General features: G+C 42.2%; 1 non-coding gene across 1 annotated transcript; it reads left to right on the top strand.

Moving 5' to 3' along the window:
* Window positions 1-6,602: 6,602 nt before the first annotated feature.
* LOC116094468 lies at window positions 6,603-6,709 on the top strand. The gene has a single exon (XR_004120129.1). It is a non-coding gene; the product is annotated as a U6 spliceosomal RNA (small nuclear RNA).
* Window positions 6,710-7,897: the final 1,188 nt, after the last annotated feature.

Genomic DNA, 7,897 nt, shown 5'->3' with positions numbered 1-7,897 from the left:
GTGCCCAAAAGATAAACAGGATGGAGGGGATTAGAAATCAGAGATGAAAACGAGGCCTAGAAACACAGATGATCTTCAGAGATTTTCTGCCAGACACATCACAATTTTGAAAAGTGTTTTAGGGTTTCGATAGCTGTGAAGAGATATCCTGACCAAGGTAACTCTTATAAAGAACAATGCTTAATTGGGACTGGCTTACAGGTTCAGAGGTTCAGTCTATTACCATCAAGACAGGACACATGGCAGTGTCCAGGCAGGCATGGCCCTGAAGGAGCTGAGAGTTCTACATCTTGTTCAGAAGACAAACAAGAGAAGACTGCTGTGTTCCAGGCAGCTAGGAGGAACTCAAAGCCCACCCCACAGTGACACACTTCCTCCAACAAGACCACACCTACTCCAACAGGTTACACATCCTTACAGTGAGACTCCCTGGGCCAAGCATATTCAAACCACCACAATAACCTAAAGGAAATGAGCAAAATTTGGGACCAATATATCTTACTAACATCGCCGCAGGAAGAAACAGAAAACCTGGGCAGACAGAGGGTGAATATTGAGTCAGGAATACAAATTTTCTCACACTCTTAAATCCTAATGCTTCCAAGCTAGTCAACATCTTGACATCTTGATTTGCTTAAAACGGAGGAAGTTAAGTCAACATAATGCCCTATGTGTTTTCAAATATCAAATACTGTGTACAAGGTCATAATGACAGCACCACTGACAACAGTTGCATTATAGGTGACAATATCCAACTTTATGGAGCGTTTTCTTTTCCTTTTCCATCAATTTATTTTTCTACTCACTTTACATCCTGATCACAGGCTCCCTCTCCTTCCAGTCCCACCCTCACTCAGCCCCTTCCCCCTAGCCCCTCCCCTAATCTCTGAGAAGCTGGAGGTGCCTCCTGGGCCCATTTGAGCATTTACTATAGATAATTTCAGGAATCTCTGCCTGAGTGCTTCCCTTTCCACACTCAATGCTGTATTCATGGGGAATCGGGAGAGACAATCTCCTTTAGCTGTACCCACTTAGAGTTCTCCTAAGGTTTGTTTCCATATTTTTAATTGTGTTTAGATTGCTTTTTCTTCATTTATCCATTTTACCTCTTATGTTGAGATAGGGGGTTCCTTTTAAAGATGCTTTCACGGTTCGATTTGGTTGCTACAAAACAGCAGTGCCCAGTAAGTGAATATGGTTCAAGAGGGTTGTATCTGTCAGTAGGAAAATACAGTAGATTGTGATAGCGCTAGAGAGATGCATACAAAACACTCCTGAAGCAACCAGGGAGAGAAACAGTAGAAACTATCAACGATATGGGTAAAAAAAACAAAAACAAAACACCAAACTATGTAATCACCTCTTCCTTATTCTCACAGAGAAATGAATACTTGGGTGTAGCCATCCTCCAAATGATGGGTTGATTACACAGTGTCTGAGGTTAATTTACCATAGGATTGATGTGTGCCATGTTACCTGGAGGACACAAGTCAAAGATTTGTAAAGTAATAAACCATTTATTTTTGTTTGTTTCTCTGTGCGTGTGGGGGTGTGTGTGTGTGCGTGTGTATTTGAACAAGGTTTCATCTAGTCCAGGTTGGCCTTGAATTCTATATTTGAAATTGGCTGTGAACTTCTGATCTTCCTGTCCCTACCTCCCAATTGCTAAGATTACAGCGTGAGTCACCATGCCCAGCTCCTGACCTATTACTTTTGATTCTGTATTTATATTCAACTTAATTATTGAATAATAAATTGTATTCATTTCTTTTAAAAATCATTCTAAGGATGGAAGAGAGGTGCGGAGGGGAGAGGGGAACTGTATTCATATTATGTTATATGAGAAGAGAATCTATGTTTAATTAAAGGAGGGAAATCAATTTTAATTATATCTTACTGATTGTGTAATCTGTGGATTCTATGTAACCATTTTGTCTTTTCTTTCTAATAAAGAACTCATTTTTAAACAATCTGACAGAAATCAGCCGGGAGGTGGTGGCACACACCTTTAGTCTCGGCATTCAGGAGGCAGAGACAGGTACATCTCTAAGAACAAAGCTAGCCTGGTCTACAGAGGGAGTTCCAGGACAGCCCAGGCTACATAGAGAAACCCTGCCTCAACAAAACAAAACAAAAAAAAATAAGCAAATAATCAATAAGGAAAGAAATTAAGATGTACGATAGAAGTCAATGATTTTTAAAAATTTAAATTTATAGTTAAACTGTCTTTCTTATACAATAGGAAATTGTTTTTTTCTTTCTCCTCAGGGAAAGCAGAATTCCTGAAACAGAGGAGTAAAATCCTTTCTGTATTTCTCATCAAGTTGCTGACATTTGAGGCACAATTTCAATTTCAGCCACTTAGACAGGCTTACTGGTTTGTACGGGACACATTTTAAACAATAGCGCTGACAGTTTGAAATGGGCTATGTCAACACTGGACTGAATTGTCTCAGAGCTTTTATTTTCTCTAGCTGATTGTTTTGTTGAAGCAAGGCAGAAGTGCAAAGATAAGCTGGGCCCAGCATCAATATTGAAACCGGTTCAATCAGAAGCTTGGCAATGCTCCTGTCATCACGCCATCCTGGGCTCCCGGTCTGCATGTGAGGGAGGCATGCACATAGAATGCCTCTGGCCAAAGACAGAGGTCACCCAGAGCATGGTGCAAGAGCCTGAGTCCTTTACTCCCTCTGGGTTGACGGAGTCATTTGTGGGGTGGGGTGGGGTGGGGCGTTCACCATGCTCATGGAAAAGCTGGTGGCATCAGAATCTATTTAGTTCAGAGATCTCATCCCTAGAAGAATAACGAGTGGACCAACACTCTGAAAATGTACAAGTAATTGCATGAATAATTATTCAGCCCAACATGAGAAATACGGATTCACACATTTTCATTATGCGTGCTTCAGTTAGGTGAGCCTGGCAGCAGGAGATGGTTGAAAGCAGCTTTCTCAGAGCTCTTCCTTGTTTGGTGATGACATACTCTCTTCAGTGTGTAGCCAGTGACATATGCTGCCCATAGCTCTCTGGAAGACCTTAGATTCATTCCTTCTCCCTCCCATCCCCTTCCTCCCCTCCCCTCCCCTCCTCTCCTTCCCCTCCCCTCCCCTCCTCTCCCTCTCTCCTCTCTTCTCTCTCCCTCCCTCTCCTCTCCTCCCCTCCCCTCCATCCCCTTCCCTCTCCTCCCTCCTTCCCTCCCTCTTGACTTTCCCTCCTTTTTTGTGTATGCTTACACATGTGGGCACATGGGCGCAATGCACATGGAGGCTAGAGATAATGTTCAACTTTATTTTTTGAGACAGCATCTCTCACTGTTTTGGGAGTAGCCAGGTGGTAGACTGATTGGCCAGCGAGTTCCAGTGATCTGCCTATCTCTGCCTCTGCAATAGTGGGGTTACAAGTGTGTGCACCTGTGGGTGGGTGGGTGGGGGAGCACCCTCACAGGGGCAGGGGGAGGGGGGTTTCTGAAGGGGAGACCTAGAAAGGGGAAAACATTTGAAATGTAAATAAAGAAAATATCCAATAATAAAAAAAACCCCAAGTACGTGCATCCATGACTACCTTTCTTGAGAGTGGATCCTGGGGCTTGAACTTGGGTCTTTATGGTTGCCAGGCAAGTGCTTCAACTGGATTTCCACAGCCTTGGTTCACAATCTTTTTTTTTAATTTATTTTTTTATTAAATTAATTTATTTTGTACACTCCATATTTCATGCCCCACCTTTTTTATTAATTTATTTTTATCAAATTAATTTATTTTTAGTTCACAAGCTTAAAAACAGAAAAATGGTTAGGTTCTGTTAAGTACGTTCTGATATTCTAGAGAACCATAATGTAGTGGCTTACAGCTTGTCCTTTTAGGAACACACAACCAAATTCTACCAATTTAATGTATGCAAGTGTGTACCCTTAGGACTTTGTCAGTAGGAGTTCCTGCTTTTGAAATCATTTCAGTGGATTAGAGTATTTATTAGTAGTTTGTTATTACTCTTTCTGGCTCTTTGTTTAAGGATATATGTGGCCCAAGCTAACGTCTCACCTCTTAGGTATCTAAGAGTGACCTTGAACTCTTGATCCTCCTCCTCTATTTCCCAAGAACTGTGATTAGGGAGTGTACCACCACAACTGGCTCCAAGTTGAATCCAGATTCTCCTAAGTCTGATAGGGGAGAGTACATTTTTTTTGTTGTTGTTGTTTTTTGTTTGTTTTGTTTTTTTTTTTCCGAGACAGGGTTTCTCTGTATAGCTCTGGCTGTCCTGGAACTCACTCTGTAGACCAGGCTGGCCTTGAACTCAGAAATACTCCTGCCTCTGTCTCTGGATTAAAGGTGTGCACCACCACTGCCCAGCTACATTTTCGACTTACACTGACCAACATGGTAGCCATTAGCCAACCCGCATGTAATTAGTAAGCACCGAAACGTACCTAGTTTGAAATGCTTCTGAATCAATTTTAAAGCGTAAAGGTTTTTCTTATTTTTTTAATGATTACTTGATGAATTTGATAGCAGTTTAGATATATTGAGTTAAACGTCATGTAATTATGCACACAAACTCAACTCATTCTTTTCACTTCAGCTTTAGACAAACATGTAGCTCATGTTCTATTTCTATTGTGGTTGATGGCTATGGGATCATCCACTCTATGACAGGAAGATGATTTTCAAATAAAAACACAAGCAATTGCCAATAACTATAGAAGTCTCAAGATCTTGCAAAAGAGCTCAAAGATATTTGAGTGGAGGAAGTGTGCTCATGGAAGAAGTGTTTCCAACTGAGAAAACTGAGAGCATTTTCCTTTTGGGCTAGAGGAGTTAATCTACCACTCTCCATCTACCAAACTCCTGACTGACATGTGGAAAGACAAGAGAGAGAATAAGACAGTTCTTTCAGAGTCATGCTTTAGAATAAGCAACAAGGAATGTGGAAATGTTCGTTGGTGTTGTCACTCTGAGTAGCAAGGTACTATCCTCCTATTTCAGATCCTTTTCTATTTTGTTCTGAGATCCCATCCCTAGGAGAATAACTAGCGTTCTGAAAATGTACAAGGAATTGCATAATCAAAGAGGGGCTTGGATGTTAGCTCAGTCTACAGCATGCTTGCCTTGCAAAGCACAAGGACCAAGGTAAAGCCTTTGAACCCATGTAAAGACGCTGCTTGAGGTGGGATGTGCTTAAAATCACCATGCTGTAAAAGCTGCTATAGGAGGTTCCTCCCTCGTGGCTCACTGGACAGACAGACAGACAGACAGCCTGTCGTCGCCTTCTTCTTCTTCTTCTTCTTCTTCTTCTTCTTCTTCTTCTTCTTCTTCTTCTTCTTCTTCTTCTTCTTCTTCTTCTTCTTCTTCTTCTTCTTCTCCTCCTCCTCCTCCTCCTCCTCCTCCTTCTCTCCTTTTTCTCCCCCTCCTCCTCCTTCTCTTCCTTCTCTTCCTCCTCCTCCTCTTCCTCCTCCTCCTCTTCCTTTTCCTCCTCCATTTGTCAACCTCAACTTGTTCCAAGGCTGGTTTTCTGCAATGGTCCTGTAATTCCAGCTACTGGGAAGGCTGAGGCAGGAAAATTCAAAGCCTAACTGTACTGCAAACTGACTTCAGACCAGCCTGGATACTTTAGTGAGACTCTGTCTCAAAATAGAAACTAAAAAGAGGTTTGTGATATAGCTCAATGATAGAGCATTTGGCTAAGGTCTGAAGGCTTCGGGTCAGTCCCTAGTACAGAAGAAAGAAAGTTCTAAATGCAGCTTCTGTCCTTCCTTTTCTTCCTGCTAAACCTGATGGCCCATATTCTTCCCCCCCTCTGCTAAAGGCAATTCTATTTTCCCAGATTCTCAGCCACAAACTTTGAATCATCCCCCTATCATTGTTTGTTTGAGACAGGGTCTTTCTACTTAGCTCTGGCTGTCTTGGAACTTACTATGTAGACCAGGCTGACCTGAAACTCACAGAGATCCACATGTGCCACAAGTGCCCACTTCACCCTTGTATTTTCCTCTGTTCTCTCATATCCAAGTTATGGCAGCCCAGTCACTCTCAGCTCCTCCACCGCTGTCTTTCCCATGGGTGAAATTAGTCCAGGTGCTCCCCCTACCTTTGGTCCTCCCCCTCCTATCAATTGCTTTGCCAGAGTAATTCTGGAAAAATGACTCAAAGGGTTGCTCCTTTAAGACACATGGCAGGGCTCTTCTGAGTAAAAAATGGTTTAAGAAAATGAGTAAAAAAATGGTAGGACACTTGGGATTTATTTTTAAAGACCAGGGCAAGAATTGCTGGTGCTGAGGTGAAGGGAAATGAACTAGGATCATATCCTCTCCATTTCCATCCCTCTTTTTCCACACTCTCTTTTCTAATTTTCTCCTCACTTCTCTTTTGTCTTTTTTCTTTTAATTTCTTCTCTTTTAATGTTTTCTTCTTTTTGTCTGTTCTTTTTTAAATTTTATTTTATTTTTTATTTTTCTTCTCTTTCTTTTCACGGTCAATCACCTTTTCAGCCTGGATTTAGCATATTCAAGGGTGAGTGGGAAGTCAACTAGTTGTCCCTTTCTCTAGCTCAGGGCATCTGAGCTTCTTGATTGATGGATGTTGGTTTGGGTTTAAAAATATTCCCTCCCGTGCTCGCTTTGGCAGCACAAATACTAAAATTGGAACGATACAGAGAAGATTAGCATGGCCCCTGCGCAAGGATGACACGCAAATTCATGAAGCGTTCCATATTTTTTTTAAAAAAAAGAAAAAAAAATTCCCTCCCTTCTCTGCCTCTTCCTTGTTCCCACCTTTCCTCTGTCCCTCTCTCTACCTTCCTTTATTTCCTCCTTCCCTCTCTTTCCCAGTCTCTCTTTGAGGCAGAATCTTACTCTATTCCGGGCTGGCCTCAAACTCACAACGATCCTCCTGTCTTAGTCTTCAGTGAACCATAGTGATATAAATATGTGAAAATGTCATGAAGAAGGTCATTGATAAGCAGCTGTAACTGCGTGTGCAAGACCTGCACAAGATCCAAGCCAGCCCAAATCCCAGCATGGATGGGGAGGAGCTTGCAAAGCCCCACCCCCATCAGAGGAGCTATTGGCAATTAGGAGTTTTTCCCTCAATCAAGAGTAAAAGTATGGGGCTGGTGAGATGGCTCAATGGTTAAGAGCACAGACTGCTCTTCCGAAGGTCGCCAGTTCAAATCCCAGCAACCACATGGTGGCTCACAACCACCCATCATGAGATCTGATGCCCTTTTCTGGTGTGTCTGAAGACAGCTACAGTGTACTTGTGTATAATAATAATAAAAAAGAATAAAGGTATGAGAGGGACCAGGGCAATTAGACTGACAAAACAAAACAAAACAAACCCCACCAAACCAACAAGCTGGCAGTGGGTAAAAAATAAAAATACAAGAAGTTGGGAGGAAAGAGTGGTGGATAGCTTATGGGAGGAGCTGCAGGAGAGGAAGCAAGGGGTGTGATCAACACACATTATATGTACATATAAAATTATTATTTGTTTGTTTCTTTTTTTGTTTGTTTTTGAGATAGGGTTTCTCTGTGTACATTCCTGGTTTGTCCTGAAGCACTCTCTATAGACCAGGTAGCCTTGAGCTCATAGTTATCTGCCTGCCTCTGCCACTTGGGTGTTGGGATTCACCTTGCTGAAATTCTTGAACAATGATTTTTTTTTTTTTGTAAAGAAAGTCAGGATGGAGACAGATGGATCAGAAGTTAAGAGCATTGGTTGCAGCTGGGCGGTGGTGACGCATGCCTTTAATCCCAGCACTTGGGAGGCAGAGGCAGAGGCAGGCGGATTTCTGAGTTCAAGGCAAGCCTGGTCTACAGAGTGAGTTCCAGGACAGCCAGAGCTACATAGAGAAACCCTGTCTTGAAAAACCAACTGTCTGTAATTCTGGTTCCAGAGGATATGA

This window comes from Mastomys coucha, unplaced genomic scaffold (genome assembly GCF_008632895.1).
Source record: "Mastomys coucha isolate ucsf_1 unplaced genomic scaffold, UCSF_Mcou_1 pScaffold16, whole genome shotgun sequence".
NCBI lineage: Eukaryota > Metazoa > Chordata > Mammalia > Rodentia > Muridae > Mastomys > Mastomys coucha.
Note: the sequence above shows the minus strand (reverse complement) of the source record. Positions and strands in the feature narration are given on the sequence as shown.